General features: G+C 34.4%; 1 protein-coding gene and 1 pseudogene across 1 annotated transcript in view; one reads left to right on the top strand and one right to left on the bottom strand.

Annotated features, from left to right (window-relative positions):
* OLFM3 (olfactomedin 3) overlaps positions 1 to 19,781 on the bottom strand; it is a 197,685-nt gene that overhangs the window by 85,622 nt on the left and 92,282 nt on the right.
* On the top strand, positions 1,627 to 2,496 carry LOC106999873 (dnaJ homolog subfamily A member 1 pseudogene; annotated as a pseudogene).

Raw genomic sequence — 19,781 nt, 5'->3', positions numbered from 1 at the left:
GAATGTTTCATATTGTGATAAATATTAAAGACTAGTAATTATATGCATTAGGTTATCTACAGTAATGTCATTTTTCATAGACAAGCATGGTGTTTAGCTATTAAAGAAAATAAATGTTAGTGGCCAAATCTCCAATGTGTATATGCAAAGCTATTTACATTTAATACTCATTACTGATGTTTAAAATTTCAGGTTTAACACGGACATTATTTACCATGAAAATCATAAAGTGTAGTAATATTTCACTATGCATTCATTAGAATTATATGGCATTGCCATTTTTAAAAGATATAAATGTTGAACGTGACCAGTATGATATGCATTTATCTAATACTTAGTTCTCCCCAAATCTTAAACTTGCCTTTGGGTACACTGTGGATTGTAGAATTAGGCATACTGAAGACAACATTTTAAATTTTTTAATGTGTAAACTTAATTGTATAAAGCTTGAAGTTCTTTATTGGTTCAAGCTTCATATTTTCTATGGCCCTGCTGGACAAGAATGAAATTAAACTCTGCCCTCTGTGAGACTTTATTAATTTTGATAACAAATGATTCTGCAATTTATTTTTCCTGTTTACACTATACAGGTATGCCAAGCAAGAGATGTATTGTACTGGTTCTAGTCTCAGTTCTGTGTCAGGATGACTAGAGCAGCCTGGGGAGATACTAAAGCTTTTGTATTCCCCAAAAACCCTTCTAACAACAAGCTGGTAAATATAAGAGATCCCAGCAGATAGCCAGTCAAATTTAAGCTTCTCTACAAAGACTTCATCTATAGAAGCTTATGAGCAGCAACAATTGAACAGCAGTCTTTGAGATCTGCGCATGTATCTAACAAACATACTTTTCCTAATTCCTTTTTCAAAAATTAAATCTTAGTAGAAAAATATAGTCACTCTTTAACAAATTTAAAAAAAATTACTTTAAACAATCTGATTTACAATATGTTTGCTTCCCTTTTCTCCTCCTTTCTCCTCTCCCATTGCTGCCCTTTCCCTCCCTTTTCTTTGTTCTTTTTATTTTAATGTGCAAGGCTATTAAAGAAACTACATGATTTTGCCTACTCGTACCATAAAAATGGTGAAAAATTTGCATTGATTTCAAAGTTTAGCCACCATTGTGGCTGATGCCCAACTCTTCTTTTCTTCTTTGCTGTAAGCATTATCATAGCCTCGGCAAAGAAATCCACAGGGGCTGGCAAACAGGCTCTCTCCAAAAGAGAATGTGTATATAAACAAGTGTTTGTCCTCTCTATTCAACCTTTACCTATTCAAGGAATAAAAGTTAACTCTGTTTATACTTTGCTATAAATTTTACTCTTAATATTTTTGGTGAAGGGTAACAGGAAAAGTAGGATTTGAATTTTTTCAAGTAGATCGTATGGTAACATTTATATTCATTCATTTATTCATTCTAATCAACCTCAGTTCCTGAATCTTTGACCTCTCTTATAGGTGAAAGGATTCTTAATGTCCATGTGAGCCAAGTTTTGGTTTCTGAAGAGGAGGAAGGATGCAGACTAAAAGGAAAGGTAAAAATGTTGTACACCAGCTCTCAGTAACCTTAGAAGATTTATATGATGCTGCAACAAGAAAATGGGCTCTGCAACATAATGTGATTTGTGACAGATGTGAAGTCAGAGGTGGAAAAAAAAATTGAACAGCACAGTGCTGTCCTAATTGCTGAGGTATTGGAATGCAAATAAGAATTCATCAGATAGAACCCGGAATGGCTCAGCAAATTCAAGCTGTGTGCATGGAAACCCAGGGCCATGCAGAACAGATCAGTCCTCAAGATAGATGTAAAAGCTGCAATGGAAAGAAGATAGTTTTGGGAGAAGACAGTTCTAGTAATTCATATTGATAGAGGCATGAAAGATGGCCAGAAAATAACATCCCATGATGAAGCAGACCAAAAACCAGGACTGGAGCCAGGAGATATTATCATTGCGTTAGATCAGAAGGACCATGCTGTTTTTGACAAAGAGAAGACTTTTTCATATATATGGACATACAGCTGGTTGCAGTATTGCATGGCTTCTGAAAGCCAATATCCACTCTTGACAACTGAACCATAGTCATCATCTCTCATCCAGATCATGTTGTCAAGCAAGGAGCCATCGAGTATGTGTTAAATGAAGGCAGGCCAATTTATTGTAGACCACATGAAAAGGTGCTTAATCATTGAATTTTAAGGTAAACTTTCTTGATAATGGCTTTCCCTTTTTTGACAAACTTCTTGCTGGAAAAACTCCTACCCAAGAGGAAAGAAGTAGAAGAGACTGATGAGATGAATCAAGTAGAATTGGTGGACTTTGATTCAAATCAGGAAAGACGACGCTGATGCCACTACAATGGAGAAGTGAATGCAGGACTGTTACAATGGAAAAGCATGAAGGTGATAAACATCATTTCAGAGCTGTTCAGTGTCAAACCTCTTAAGCAGACCAGTGATAACACTCGCTGCTGGCATTTTATGTGCAGTAGTGAATGAGCAAAGGACTGTAATCCTAATATGCTCACTACTAGCTACTGTTTTGTTTTACTATTCAACTAGAGTAGTGTTTTAAAAATTGAAAGAATAATAAATACAAATTTTTTAAAAGTTGACAAGGATGAGCATGGCCAATAAAGCTCTCTCCACTTTGGCAAAAAATAGTTTTAAATTTGGTTTCTAGTGTAAGTTAATAGAAGGTATAACACAAAGAGCCAGAAATACAAAGTGCTCTATTAGTGAGATGCCAGAAAAGAAGTGATTATTCCTAATTATTATCTGATATTTTATAAAACAATCTCTTTTGAGATACTAAATATATACTGAGAATCATAAAATTGTAAACATATAAATTATCTCATTAAGTAAACCAGTGAGGCTATTTAATTCAGATAATTTAAACACTAAGAATACTTTTATTTGCCAGTAGATTGACTTCTACTTATTCTATTTATTTTCTTTTGCATAAACTCAAAGGGAATTACACTTTTTCAGACCATGTCATTTAATATTTCCAATTTTAAAGAAAAATAAAGTATTTGGCATAATGAATGTCTATTTTACTATTTGTCTTTAGGTCATATGTAATTTTTCCTCTTAAAGTTTATTTTAAATGTGTTTTACAGTCCAATAAAGGGAACACTAATACAGATTGTAATTGTATTTCAGTAATTTAAACTATTCATTCTATAACTGTGTAACTTTAAGCACCTTTAACACAAATTATATATATTGAAAGGACAGGTTCCTTCTTTAAGCTTTCCATTAGCATGTTTGGAAATATTTTCCTTACATGGAGCTTAAGCATGTTATTTGTGGCATGGAAGCACCTGAGAGGTTTCTTTGATTCACAACACTCAGGACACAGGGGACATGATCCCAGCAATGAGCTATTCACTTTGTATAAAGAGAATAAATATAATACTAATAAATGTAAACACCCTGCCTACTTTCAAGCCCCTGGATTTGGAGTGACTAAATAAGACAAATGGGCTTAGGTTTAACGTGTTTATTTTTAAACCCTTTCTGAGAGTCATTATGTCCTTGTGCATGTTGTATAACCTTTATTTCCAACCACAATGGGACTTACTTCTCCATCAGTTTTACCATAGCTTTGGACTAAATTCCTGTATTTGTTTATTTGTTTACAATCTATTGTCTTTTTTCTGTTGCACTCTACTAGAATCCCAAACCTCCACTTATCTCTGTTGCTACAGCTACGTCAAGCATATCAGCACACTCTGACAAAACTACTTTTAAACTGGGATTTTGACCTTAGACTTATGTGCTATTCTACCTTGGTAAAGCTCAAGAATACACACACACACACACACACACACACACACACACACGATTATATTAAAATACACCTAAATTCCATGCTTCATTAATCATTTTCCATGAATTTTATATTAATCCTGTACATCAATGAGAGCTTTTAACAATTTCCTTTTCTGCTGTTGAAACTTCAGTCTTCTCATATGTAACCCATTTTTGGACCTTTGATCCATATCAAGATAGCCTGTGAAGACTGTTGAACTGTTTGGCAAGGTCTCCAAAGCAGAGGTTTACAAATTGTGTGGCTTCACTATCATTAGGCTGTTCAATTAATTTAATGGGCTATGAACAGACTTAAAATTGAAATAGAATAGAATAAAAAGCCTCGGAATGAATTTTATAATTTTTATATTACACTGAAAATGAAAAACTTGTAAAATTTTCAGTGTATGCGTGTGTTATGTATATGCTTGTGGTAAATATATTACTTTCATTACTTACTTTGGTTTGTATTTGAAAAGTTTTAAAGCCTAGAGCAGGATTTCTCATGCAACAGTTACCAAATAATCCATTTAAAACATAGGTAAAATAATAATAATAATAATAAAAGTATGCATATTATTTGCTTATAAGGATTATGTAATAAAATATACATGTACAAAGCTATGCAACAAATATGTATAAAGATTAGGAATAAATTTTATTATTCATTTTACTTTACGTAGCAAAAATGCCAGAAAGTTCCAGTTAAATAATACATTTTAAATTAATAACATCAACATGGCACACGCACCCGCTTTCCTGAATTTAAACTGATGAGGTTGTGTTTAATAATATGAAGATGTATTAGTACCTTTTAATTTTCAGTTGCTATTGATTTCATCTTTTAATTTTAAGAATGTTGTGTTGTCCTTGAATTACTGTGAAAGTCATTGTAGTTATTATGCCATTTACCTTGGCACTTGTTACTAAAAACTGCCATAAGCTGGTTCTAAGAGTGGACACAGTTCGTGCACTCACAATTTGCATATGATATTTACTGCAGTTGTGCAGGACATTTTTATTTTTCGATTTAGCGTGCTTGCACCCTCTTAACCCATACAATATCTCCATTCTCTGATCTCTTTTTTCTATCAGAACTGATGCATAACTTTTGTTTTATATCATTCTTTGAATTCATTTGACTCTCGCTCAAAACAAATGCAGTGGGAAACAACAAGTAAATGAAAACAATAAAATTCTTAGGAGAAAAGATGCTCACAAAATGATCAAGAACATGATTGGATTAATTCCTTTTTTGCTTATGTTTGAAATACAGAATATGAAATTTAAAATCTGTCATAAAACCTTCCAGAATGTATTCTTGGAGCTTAGGATGTTCATAAATGCCAATGTGGAAAACCTGATCTAGATAATTTCTTCACATTTTGTAACGGCAGGGGTGTGTGTGTTTCATATGTACCAACTACCTGTAGAAAAATAATCTGTGATAAGAAAAATATTGAAAGAAATAAAATGTTTATGCAGGAATTATACATGTTCAAAAGTAATACTATCTACTGTGTGCTAAAAATAAATAAATGCCTATAAAAATATTTTAAAATAAATACCATTAGCAACACAAGACAGCAATTATAATGTACTTATAACAAAATATTCTTTCTAAAACTTGTTAGAATTCCAACAATTTGTATTTGTGTATGTATACAATGAGCTTTGTAAAATGGTTAAGTTTTACATGGCAGGAGAACACTAAATTGCAATGCTAAGTGAACTCGACTCCCTAATTTAAATTGTGAATGCCAAAGTATAATAATATCTATTTACTCTCTTGAGAAGTTACTAATATAACCCTCAAGTGAAAAAAGCGTGAAAAACAGTTGTAAATTAATGGGACTAGAGTGCATATTTTTTAAAAATCAGTTTGCAACCACAAGAATTCATGTGGGTTATGAACCATACATTATGAGACATGACACTAAATGTTTAAATATAATATTAGAAATAGTTATAATTTACCAACTTTTAGAACAGTAAATAAGATTGTTCTATATAAAATATTAAATAAATCAAGATTTGATTTAATCTGGAATATATAGCTGAGGATATTGATTAACATAATCCAAGTAACTCATGTGATGCAAAGTGGAAAATCATGATTTCTAGAGTAAATAGAACTTCTAAGATTATTTTTAGAAGTACAGTTTGTAAGATCATAAACAACAAAAAAAACTTCATTTTTCTAAAGTAACTTTCCAAAATTTTTTATAAGTCATATAAACAATTACTATGTTTTGACTGAGTATTGACCCTTAGCTTGAGGTACTATGTGTCTGAAGGCAAATTTTATTTTATTTTCCTTCTAGACATTTATTATATTTTTTTGAATTGGGATAAGAAAAATTTTTTAAAGACATAATTCACCCTTCCCTAATATTTACCTACAATAGAAATATCCATAGCTTACTGAAAAAAAGTATTTTGGAGAAGTTATCCCATATTTTCAGTTTTAGAAGGATGAGTATTAAAAAACTGAATACTTTTGAGCAATTATTATATAGAATATACTATTGAGTGGAATATCTGAATTGAGTAAGATAATCTCCTTTTGACAGATCAGGAAACTGAGAATATGTAGTAAGACTGAGCAACTCACCCAACATTATATAACTAGTAAGTGGTAGATTCAGGATTTGTTTTTTGATGGATTCCAAACACATACAGCTTTATTGTGAAGTGCATCAAAACTCTGAAATTATAGTGGGTGGTTAAGCATAATTCTAAATGATGTTCAGACCTGACTTCTCCATGTTTAGGCATTTCTCTTTAATATTGAGCAGTTTGGGGAACTAATTTATATCAACAATTACGCATTTCCCATAAAATAAAAAGCAGAACTGAGCCTGGGCATGGTGGCTCATGCCTGTAATTCCAGCACTTTGGGAGGCCAAGGTGGGTGGATTACTTGAGGCCAAGAGTTTGAGACCTGCCTGGCCAACATGGTGAAACCCTGTCTCTACTAAAAATACAAAGATTAGTCAGGTGTCATGACGTGTGCCTGTAGTCCCAGCTATTCAGGAGGCTGAGGCATGAGAATCACTCGGACGTGGGAGGCAGAGGCTGCAGTAAGCCAAGATCATGCTACTGCACTCCAGCCTGGGGGACAGAGCAAGACTGTGTCTCAAAAACAAACAAACAAAACAGAATTGAATGACAGCAGTACAAAATCTTGAGCATGTATTTAATTCACTTATTCAGCAATTCATTCATTCATTATACAGGTGCCATGGAGTACATAGAAAAAAAGCAATGATATTAAGTATTTATTGCTATGTAATAAAGTACCCCAAAACCTATTTTCTTTAAACAACAAACATTGATTATCTCACAGTTTCTTTGTCACGAATCTGGGTACAGCTCAGCTGGGTGGCTCTACGTTAAGGTCTCTCATAATATCACAATCAAGACTTGTGATCATATCTGAAGGTTCAAATGGGGGAAGATCTGCTTTTAAACTCAATCACATGGTTATTGCTAGAATTCAGTACCCCACTGAAGGGGACTGAGGTGTCATTTTTTTCATTGGCTACCAGCCAGAGGCTGCCCTTAGTTTCTTGCTAGTAGGCCTCTCCCTAGGGAAGCTCACAATATGATAGCTTGTTTCCCTCCTGGCAAGCAAAAGGGAGAATAAGAGCAGATGAAAGACAGAGACGAGGGGCAAGACTGTAGCAAAAGTGTCTTTGAAACTAATATTTAAGGCATAATTTTATCACCTTTGCATATTCTATTCATAAAAGGGAGTTACTAGGTGGACCCCCATATTCGAGCAGGTAGGATTCCACAAGGGCATAATTACAAGGAAGTAGGAATTTGGGAGATAATGTAGAAATTGCCTACCATAGCAATTAACATGTATTAGTTGCTGATAAACATTTGACATATGAATTGCATACCTTTTATCTCATAAATTCAATCTATAGGAATTTCCTCCCCAAAATAACTAGAAAGACAAAAAATTCTAAACATACTTATGCAAGAATAATTTGAATTGTTAAAAAAAAAACAAAATGGTTTGAATTTTCAATAAAAATGGATTGAAGAAATACATTGATAAGTTTAAATAAACAAATAATTTAAACTTGAAAATGTATTTATATTTTTTAATTTAACATTTAACACATAAGTTACTTAACTTCATTCTTTATTCTAATGTCAGCTCTTTGTTCTAATGTTAGCTCTTTGTTCTAATGTTAGCCTCTTGTAATGTTATTTCTTTGTTCTAATTTTAGCTTCTTAAGTATTGAGGGAACCAGTCCCCAATATTTCAACTTAGGTTCTTTTCTATTTTCCCTAAGTGTCGGCTGGTCTGAGAAATAAAGAGAAAGAGTACAAAGAGAGAAATTTTACACCTGGGCCTCTGGGGGTGACATCACATATTGGTAGGACCGTGATGATGACCCTGAGCCACAAAACCAGCAAGTTTTTATTAGGGATTTAAAAAGGGGAGGGGGTGTATGAACAGGGAGTAGGTCACAAGGATCACATGCTTCAAAAGGCGATTAAGATCACAAGGCAAAGGCAAAATTAGAATTACTGATGAGGGTCTATGTCCCGCTGTGCTGATGAGAGTCTATGTCCCACTGTGTATGTATTGTCTTGATAAACATCTTAACAGGAAACAGGGTTCGAGAGCAGAGAACCAGTCTGGCTAGCATTTACCAGGCTGGAATTTCCCAATCCTAGTAAGCCTGATGGTACTGCAGGAGACCAGGGCATATTTCAGTCCTTATCTCAACTGCATAAGACAGTCTCTCCCAAAGCAGCTGTCTATAGACCGCCTCGCATTCCTTCCCCAGGGTTATTCCTTGCTGGGAAAAGAATTCAGCAATATTTCTCCTACTTGCACATCCATTTATAGGCTTTCTGCAAAAAGAAAAATTTGGCTCTATTCTGCCTGACCCTGTAAGCAGTCAGACCTTATACTTATCTTCCCTTGTTCCCTGAAAACCGCTGTTATTCTGTTCTTTTTCAGGGTGCACTGATTTCATATTATTCAAACACATGTTTTACAATCAATTTTCGCAATAGTGGTCCTGAGGTGACATACATTCTCAGCTTACAAAGACAACGGATTAAGAGATTAAAGTAAAGACAAGCATAAGAAATTACAAGAGTATTATTAGTGAAGTGATAAATGTCCATGAAATCTTAACAATTTATGTTCAGAGATTGCAGTTAAGACAGGCATAAGAAATTATAAAAGTATTAATTTGGGGAACTGATAAATGTCCATGAAATCTTCACAATTTATGTTCTTCTGCCTCGGCTCCAGTCGGTCCCTCCATCCAGGGTCCCTGACTTCCTGCAACACTTAAGGAACTCTTCTCTGTCATATCTTGACCCTAGAATTTTAGGTAAGGTAGTGGAAGTTGAATTGTCACAAGAAATTACAAGATCTTTGCTTGAAATAGGAAAGCTAAATAAAGTAAAAAAAATAGGTGAAAGAGTTGAATTTGGGATATGATACTATTATTGAGATGTAAAGGATATTTGAGGTGGCAAGGCCAGAATGAGACAGGAAAATGGGTGGCTAAAGTGGATTGAGGATAAAGGTTAATGGAATCTATTCTGGGAATGTCCTAAAATATTAACTTTACAGATTTACTGCAAATTTAGAAATTCCTTTCAGAAGTGGGTGCCTATATTTAAATAAATTGTTAAACCTGTTCAAAAGTAGGGTGAAATGCAACAATTGGTTCTCTTATTTTTGGATTCTCTATGACCTTTCTATTTATCTTTAATCATATTCCTAGTAATAAGTCAATATCAATAATATAATTTATTATTGTTCCTCAGAGCCCACTATATGGTATGAGAGTTACAAAGGCAAATGAGATTTCCTCACTTAACAAACTGGTTAAGACTAATACTGGCTAAGACAGGCAGGAATATTCTAAGAAGTTTACATAGTTTGGGACATGCAAAATAAACAGCTGTTATACAGTTGGAAGAAGCAGGGGAAGACTTCAGAAAAATTATATCTGAGTGGGTCTTGAAAAATACATAGAATTTTATCAATCATGTAGGACAAAGTAGAATTTCAGATGAAGACAAAAATCTCAGAGAAAATAGTGGAGATAATCAAATGAGACAAGCATTTGAGAAAGAATGAGTACTGTACATGGAACATGGGATGTCCTTACATATGGGTATAGAGATTTAGAGCTGGAATGGTGAGATAGAGAATAATACCACAGGAATAAGATTCCGGACTTAAATGGGTCTGAACGTTTTCAAGATGGCTAGGGACATTGTCAGCAAAACATAAAATGGAAAAGGAAGTAGATTAGAAACACAAATACCAACTAGGATATTATTGAAAAAGTCCAGCAACGACTAATAAGAGCCTGAACTAGAATAAAGGAAGTATGAGCAAAGAAGAATGTGGACGTGAGAATTATATGGTGATTTCTAGACCTGACAGATAATTGACTATGGGGGCAATGGCAAAGGATGGTGTTAAAGTTGACTACTAAATTTCAACTGGGAGAGCAGTGGTACTTCAATAGAAACAGGAGAGTAAGTGGAAAAATAATAGGTATAATAAACTGATATTTTCTGATTTGATTTAAATGCTACAGGTAAATCAAAGTGGAGAGGTTAAACATTCAATTTAAATTTTGAGTTACAAATTCAGAAGTGAGGTCATAATTAGAATTTCATATTCAGTAATCATCTGGGTAGAGATGAGATTAAAAAAACTTCAGAATGAAAGAAATTATTAGAGAGCAACAGGGTTAAAAACAGAACTTGTCTTTGATGAGAGATATTACTAATAAAAGGTGAAAGGAGGAAGGGGAGATAGAACTAGAAATAGAAAAGGAATAAATTTCCAAGTAGCTATGAAAAAAACAGAGGTAAATGATGATTGTATGACATGGAAGCCAAATGGGGAGGGAGTGCAAGAAGGAGGGCATGGTTGGTGAAGGCCAACCATAGTTTGGAGAGAATAATTTCAAAATAATATTCAAAAGATCTATTCAATAGAATAAGTCCACACTGAATCCTGATTATAATGGTTAAATTTGAGAAGCAAGTACTTCTGAGAAAGTGGTGACATCAAGATATGATCTATTTCCATAAGTTTGGCAGCAAGGCAGAGGGACAGATGGTGTGGAAGCTTGGAATAGTAGCATCACACAGAGGAAATGAAGAAATTGAGCATGTTTGCCACCCGAAAGGGAAGTAACTAAGTCGTAGAGAGGGAGACATTAAAGATGGAAATGAAACTAAGAGGAACTAGGAAATTTAGAATAGTCAGGGGACCAAAAGTACACATTAAAAGAGAAATGTTTATAAGAAAGAAGGTCTCAGTCAGGTATACAAAAAAAAGAAGTGGAAATTCTAGAAATAATTGATACGTTAAACAAACACCACTTGGTTGATTCTAACTGCAGTAATCAATTTAAAAATAGCTACTATTTGTCGAGGGGTTACTATTTTCCAGGAACTGTGCTTAATAGCGTACATGTACTACCTCATTTAATGTTTCCAACAGCTCCATGGATTATGTACTATAAATACCCCCATTTTAAATGTAGGAAATTGTATCATTAGAGAACAGAACTTGTTCAAGGCTGTCAGTGAGAGTTATATCTGTGAATCAAACTAAGATTGGCTCCCAAGCCCATACGCTTGACCACCTTGCTGGGTGAGTGGATTGAAATACGAAGATTCACCACTGCATGAAGGATAAAAGAGATTCTCCAGCAGCAGTGGAAATCCACTTTACAGCTTGGCTTTCTAATGTGTTGTATTTAGTGTGGTTTTGTGAGTACTTCCAGAATTTGACAACAAAGATAGTAGATAATTTCATGACTTGCAAACAAGCATTATAGAAGGGCTGGGAAAAGAAAATTCCAAGGTGAGAGTTGACGTGTGTTTTAAATGAGTGACACTGGAGTCCAGTCTGAGTGGAACAGAAGGGAAGCCCAAAGAGAGTGGCTAATTGGAAGCACAAGGAATAAGCAAGGGCTTGGGCAACACAAGAACAAAGACAATTGTTATGTAGAAGACAATGAAGAACTGTGTTAAGAGAGGAGTTTCATTCCTTCAAAAGTATTTATATGTCAAACTGATGCCCCTGTGATAAACTCAGAATATTTAAAGGTTAATTAGACCTAGTTCTGCCTGAGAGAAAGATTTAATACCAAGGAAAATGAGTGGAAATTGGGGTTCCTGCAGTCATGGAGCTAAGGGACCAAACTCACAGATAGGCAGAAATTTTAGTCCGTGCATGATGTTAACTGTTGAGTTTGTAAGGTTTATAATATTGACTTTAGTAAGGTTGTATGCTATATAGTTTTTATTGCTTTTGCTATTTTATACTTTGTTTATGATTAGTGACACTTAAGAACTGCTTTTTTACAGATTCAGCTAAAATCTATGCTTCTTGCATGTCCTATCAAAGAAAAATCTTCCTTGAAACTATTTTGTCAAAATATAGTTTTATATATTTCAATGCATGTCCTTCTTAAGGAAATTTGATATCTGAAAAAAGATTTGAAACAAAACATTGTGATATTTTAAGCAGATAAAAAGATTTTTTTTACCATTATAATACTTATATGTGGCAATAAATTATTTTAGGTATTATTTTTAAATGACTGATTACATAAGGAAATGTGATTGTGTTTGATTTATTAATATGATGTTGGACACCTCTACATTTATTAACAAAGTAATTTTTATTACTTTTGTATTCAGAGGGCTTTGGATACAGGAACAAAGTATCCCTTTATTTTAACAAAACCAAACTTTTTCAAACCTTGCCTGTTCTGTAACAACTATTATTTATTAGAGAATATAGGCAATTGTGGGGAATTTTTTGTTGACTCAGTCATCATTACAGTTTGCCAAGTTATAGTTCTTCATATTGAATAGCCCACAATAACACACTTACTTGAAGAAACTGTTTAAGATCATCAAAAAATAAATGGAAGAAGTTAAAAGGAAATGTTCTTGAATGATTGAAGATGGGAGAGGATATGGTCAGGGTAAATTGGAACAGAACTCCAAAACTAATCATGTCAGGCAGGAGGAAAAAATATCTTGACTTTATTTTAGGAACGAGTCAGAAGTTATTTGTAACATTTAGTAGGGTGGAGGAAGAGAGAGAAGTTCCATTTTTCATTTCTGAAGATGCAGCTGCTAGTGCTAGCCTGACACACGGTCCATAATTCTACAGAAAGAGTGGATGAGAATGAATTTGTCAATATCTAACTTTTAAGTAACTTGGAATATATTGTTTATCCTTTAATATGTGGAGGGAAGCTAAATCTGTTTGAGCACTTGAATAAGTGGTTGATAAATACATGAAAACTGCAATACACAAAGCTGTGAACAGAATTCCAAAAAGCTGGTGGCCAGCAATACAATTCAATGATGACAAATGACTGTTTTCCAAAGAAATTTTCTTCCTGGAAGGAGAAAATTGATGGCAAACAAATCAAGGCAAGCAACTTTCTCCCTATCACTGAGAATAACTTTTACATTTATGAAAAGCAGCCATCCAGAAAAAATAAAATGCTGAGATGAATTCTCCTCCCACCTGTTTACCTCTACTCCCCACAATCACAACAAAACCAATGCCCAGCTAATGTCTCAGATAACTCCCTATCAGCATGTGGTAGACAGACAAAACTCATAATCTTTGGGCACAATAGAAGGTAGAAAGTGGTAAGGCCTAAAGAGTTATTTGTCAAAAATTATTGCTGTAGGGTAAGATAAAAGGAACCTCTCCGAAATTTCTGAAAGAAGGTTTTGGTAGTGAGGTTGTGGCAACAAAGGATTTGATGGATGTGTACTCATCAGAACATACATTTTGTGTATTTCTGAGTTTTTGTTTTTCGTTAGTAAGTCTTCAATCAGCTAGCTACTTTTACTTCTGTGTACATTCTTGGACAGTCAATACCATGCCTCTTTCCATATTGCAAAACTCTAACGTAACTGTGCAAGAAAACACCTCCCCCAGTTTTGAAACAGTGAGAGTAATGTGAAGACACAGAAACATTCATTGGATTGCAATTGACTCAATGAAACTTCCTGAAACATCAAAATCTCATTAAAAGCAGCTATTGAATAAAAATATCACTTAGGATACACTCAATGATGGAGTCAGGCCAAATGTAATTTAATACTCTGTATCCAGACTGGGTGTGAGAAACTGTTAACTCATCCTGGTGCTATATTGCCAAAAGAGTTGTTCTAGTTTAGATCTATTTACTTCTTGGAGGAAGCCTACAATTTGTTCTGTAAGGGTTCCCCTGTAAATTTAAGGAAGTTGTAAAGTAAATTTCTCAGTGGGGAGTGCTCATCAAGCTAACAGCCAGTTTCCAGGGAATAAATAAAGCCTCTGAAATTGAGATGACATCACAAGGGGAAGGCGCTTTAAAAATTGTGATCACTGGCTTTCAGAACTGTAATTGGTCATTAATGCCTGAAATCACAGCTGCCGTCAGTGTTTTCAAGGCAGAGTTACTGGCAGCAGCAAGCATCTATGAAAACACACACCGATTGGCCCAAATTTACCTTTAAAGTTGAAAGAATAATTCAAAACCCAAAATAATCTGCCTCTGACTTGAAGCAGAGAACCACAATTCTCAGCAATGCAACCAGCAAATGATCTACTCTTATGGTATTAACTTTGCATGGGCTTCTTTTCTCTTTACTATCTGGTTAAATCACTAGTAACCAGTGAAGATGAGGGAAAACTCATTTTCTCACATCTCTTCCCTTTTTTAAGAAAAGCTGTAATAGGGCTGAATTTTGAGTGATTTCTTTTTGAGGAGCCAGGAAAGAAACAGCTATCTTTTTCTCCACAAATTGAAGATGTTTCCTTGACTAATAAATCAATTCCATAGAAATCAGAGTCTAGAGTCTTGAAGAAATGCCTTTTATAGCTCCAGTAATTTTAATGTTTTGATGATAAGTATACTCATAAAATACTCTGATTTCTTATATCATTCCTAAATTATTGAATTGGAACACATAGCTATTTACAAATGACAGAGATCTAAGTTTAATTTTATGCCTAGACACAGCAAGAAAATGCAAATATCTGAAAAAAAGTGGTATGTCTCAATATTTTCAACTGTGCATTGCCTCTTAAGTATTCTCATATTCTATTTCATGTATTTTATGTTACCAAAAAGGTTATCTTAGAAATAATTTATTTTAATGTCCTCATTGTACATGTACCAAAACTAAGGCCGAATGAAGCTAAACTGATTTCCATGATTAGAAAGATAAATGGTCAAGGACTTCATTTCCTTTGATTTTAGCTTAATAACCTTTTCATAATTATAAGTAAATTCTGTCATATTTGAAAACAAAACAATAAAACCATGGAAGAACCTAAGATTTTCCAGTGCCCACAAATGTAGAGCAAGTATCACTCTTTTATCCCAAGCAATGGCAGTCTGTAAATGAAGATTACACAGTCTTGACAAAAGCTAAAATGAAATGGAAAACTACCACAATCATTTGGAAATCTGACAGCTAGACTCATTCAGTTGATTATCACCATCAGTGACCAGATTTTATACATACATGTATGAATCATTCACATACAAGCATTTTGAATATGATATATATGAATACATATATGCACACATACACAAACATGCATGCATACATATGTATATGTTACTCTCAAACTAAGCTAGGAGAAGTCTTTGATTAGGATAATCAACCATTATTTTTCATATTTACATTTCATATTTTTCATAAGCACTTACTTTTGAAATTAAAATGTTTAATTTTCTAACTATTCTCTGGGACAATAAAAAAGATTAAAATTGAGTTACAAGGTAAATGTGACTATATGGCATGTGCTCTTAGACCAGGTTTCCATTACAATAGCAATGAAAGATTTTAGCATTTTTTTAATTGCCATGGGATTCAGATAAAATCATAAACTGAATGAGATATTTGGATAATCATTTACATGCAGTAAAAAGAATTTTTAAGTTTTAATCTCTGTAGAGAGTATGTTTAAAATATACAACTCACATATACAAACATCAATCACTCATCAATTATTAGGACTATTTATATACAAAACCATTTTGATGACAATGCCATTCTCTGCCCTGGAAGAGCCAGGTGGTATTAAATGCAGACAATGGGATGCTGGTGTCAAAACTCTGCCTCACTCCTGCTGACTGCTTGACCTTATTTGATCTTATCTGTGCAGACTGTAGAGGAAAATAACCAGGACACTCTGACTTTGATAGCTGTTTCTGTGATGCTAATTAACAGAATTGCAGAAGCAACCCAGGACACCAGGTAGGGATAGCAAAGGGGGGGAAGGAGATGATGTCAGGGTATGTTCCAAATTGCACATTTGTAAATATTCATTTTAAAGTTTTCAACATCACATGTCATTGGCATTACTGCAATGTCAAAGCTCTTTTGGATACTGTGTGCTCTAAGGCTAACTTCTAATGAAGAGACAAAAGTTGCTAATCAATCTGGGATATTTCATGGTTACCTACTTTGAGTTCAGAAGATTCTTTTTTGCAAAAGGAGAAAGGTATTTGGATTCTTTAGAAAGCTCTATTTCCCTTAAAATAATCACTCGGACACTTGGAAGTAATACGAAAAAATGTATAATTTTTTCCAGTTCAAATTAAATTTTATACATAATTATTAACCTCTACTCACAGATTATTATCTATAAGCATCCCCCAAAATATGTTAATTGTGAAAAATGTTAAGTGGAGATATAGTAGTTAATATTTGCAAAAGTCATCTATTTAGAATTTTTTCCTCACTAAATACGTAGATACAATCCAAACTGTAACAAATACACTTTATTTTTACATTGTGTTTTATGTGTTACAAATGGATTTGCCTCCATAATTTCATTTAATGATAGCACATGCCTGAGGAAAAAACTTATATCCTCATTTTACAGATGTGAGAAATGAGTCATAGACAGTTTAAGTGATTTGACCAGTAAAATGGGATAACATCTTAGTAGGAGGAATTAAATCCTTTCTCCACAGCCGTATTGTTCTTGATTATGCCATATGTCAACAGCAGAAAAAAGGTCTATAACTAAAAGAACAAAGGCAAAGTATTATGAGGAACAATCTAAACCCAATTAGTAAACAGTGGGGGAGAGTAAATTATATGTGCTAGAAGCTCTTGAATACTTCACACCTTTTATTGGAAGGAAGGTTGTAGACAGAAAAACTAGGCAGACCAGGTGGTTCTCAATGGAGCAATTCTGCACACATAGATGCATTTCGAATATTTGTAGGAGTGTTTTTGGTTGTCACAATGAGGCATAAGAAAGCCACAGCCTGGAATGGAAGTGGGTTAAGTGGTGACCCCCTAAAAGATCGGTACAAGTCCTAGACCCTGCAATCTTATTTGGAAAAAGGATATTTGGAGATGTAATTAAGTTAAAGATCTTGAGATGACATGATCCTGTATTATCCAGATTGGCCCTAAACCCAGTGACAAATGTTCTTATAAGAGATATAGAGGGAGGCAGCCACACAGAGAAGAGGAGGAGCCAGTGTGACCCAAAGCAGAGATTAGAGTGATTCTGTCACAAGCCAAGGAATGCCCGGAGCCACCAGAAAGCTAGAAGAGCCAAAAACTAAAGTTTACCCTGGAGGGTTTAGAGGTCATGCTGTCCCCTGGATTGCAGACTTTCGGTTCCAGAACTATAAGAGAATAAATTTCTGTTATTTTAACCCACTAAGCTTGTGATGATTTGTTACAGTAGTCACAGGAAGTGAACATAAAGGTATATCTTACCTTTATATTTTTGTGTTCCCCTTTCACTTTGCTTACCTTCTTTCTTTAGCTGTTGCTATGAATTTCCTGTCTCCACTTAGTTGTACAATACATTTTTCACTCTGTGTGGGGCTTCTCTGCTGCCACTTGGACATCTCTGAGAAACCACTCAGTCATTCTGAGGGCCTTGGGTGGCTAACACACAGAGAGGACACAGGTATTGCAGATCTAAGGACAGCCTCAGATAGAAAAAACAAAACTCTCCTGAATCCCTCAAGACATTCAAATGCTTTAGGAGACATTCATATGGGTGAAAATTCTATTTGTAATTATTTGATCCTATAAATAACATTTTTTGCACAAGTGAAAAGTGTTTGGGCAGGCTTATAATATACACTGAGTTTTCCATGAATATATTCATCATGTAAATTGAGGGAAGATACATTGTATTCTGTTTGGGTTGGAACTTAACTAAGACTAGTTCACTATTTTAAAAACTGTCTATGAACAAATGTAGTGTGTTCTGTTAGCAACAATATGCGAATTACCCATACCACACACTTCATTAATCTTCATTTGAAACTCTCACATTTACGGTTATTCTGTATATAAGTGTGAGCACCTAATTACTTAATTATATATTTTAAATATTGAAATGTGTATTATTCCATTATAATTACATGTCTTATGTGTCTCAATTATATTACAGTTAGATAGTTATACTGAGTTTTTAAATTTCGATGCTGGTAAGCTATGTTATTTTTGTGTGTAGGCTGGCAGGTTTATTTATTTATGGAAAGAATTGCTTTTGGGGACATTAAAAATGTTTGCAATTAAAATGGTGTACACTGGTTTGAAAAATATTAAGATTTCTAAGCTAGAAAGCTATCTTTCAAGGCAGACTTGGTGTCTAGGTAAGCTATAGACTCATCCAAAAATCTTCAATGTACCATATAAGCACAGCTAGACCACATCTCACCTTGATTTATAATATTAAGGCTATTTTTCCTCCTCCTCACCTTTCCCCTCCATTCTCCTCCTCCTGCCTTCCTTCTTCTCCTTCTTCACATCCCTTGTCTCAGAGAAGCTTCAGCTTTACAGTTAAATAATCCTCTTCCTCATCACAAGATGTTTATCGAGTATCTATCATGTTAAAAAGCACATTCTTGACCCGGCGCGGTGGCTCACGCCCTTAATCCCAGGACTTTGGAAGGCCGAGGCGGATGGATCACAAGGTCAGGAGAGATCAAGACCATCCTGGCTAACACGCTGAAACCCCATCTCCACTAAAAATACAAAAATTAGCCAGGCCTGGTGGTGAACGCCTGTAGTCCCAGCTACTCGGGAGGCTGAGGCAGGAGAATGGCGTGAACCCGGGAGGCGGAGCTGGCAGTGAGCCGAGATCGCGCCACTGCACTCCAGCCTGGGCGACAGAGCGATACTCTGTCTCAATTTAAAAAAAAAAAGAAAAAGAAAAAAGAAAAAAGAAAGAAAAACAAGTACATTCTAAATATACTGTAAAGAGTATAAATTTGGCCTTCTGTCCTCAAAAGCTTATCAACATGAACTGAAAAATGTATGATGTATACATAAAATATACTTAAAATCATGATTAGTTGTGTCAATTTCCTGGTTTTCTTCTTGGGTTAATGTTTTGCATGTCTTTTTATGCTTCTCCTTGGCAGTACTTTCTTAGATTATAAAGTCCTGAGGGGTTGGGATTTTATTTAAATAATTCTCTTTGTACAGATCCTAAAATAGCACAATGAAGAATTAGTAGTTTAAAATTCTTTTTGATGAGGGAGTGAAGCTATGCCTAAATCCCTGATAGAAATCACTACTATTTCCAGATTACATAACAGCTATATTTAAAGCTTCTGAAATAGAGCCATTGGTAAAACTAAGATTCAGTGATTCTTTCGGGAAACTTAGAATTGTAGTGAGCATTTTTTTTAGTCACAATCCAGAGAGGATGTTCACTCAATAGAGTTATTAGCATTGTAATGTTAAAATATTTGAAAGGAAAACGGCACAATGGCATAGTGACTCAATGGTAATATTTTATGAATCTCGTTATGATTTCACGCATAGCTACTCTGTGTGTAAAACCATCGTAAATCTAGTCAATGATTTACTAAGGAGCTCAGTGGGTATCCTTTGAACAAAATGGAAGCAAATATCTGGTAGGGCAAAGG

This window comes from Macaca mulatta, chromosome 1 (assembly GCF_049350105.2).
Source record: "Macaca mulatta isolate MMU2019108-1 chromosome 1, T2T-MMU8v2.0, whole genome shotgun sequence".
In the NCBI taxonomy this organism is placed as follows: Eukaryota; Metazoa; Chordata; class Mammalia; order Primates; family Cercopithecidae; genus Macaca; species Macaca mulatta.
The sequence above is the reverse complement of the archived record's forward strand: the minus strand, read 5'-3'. Positions and strand labels throughout refer to the sequence as shown.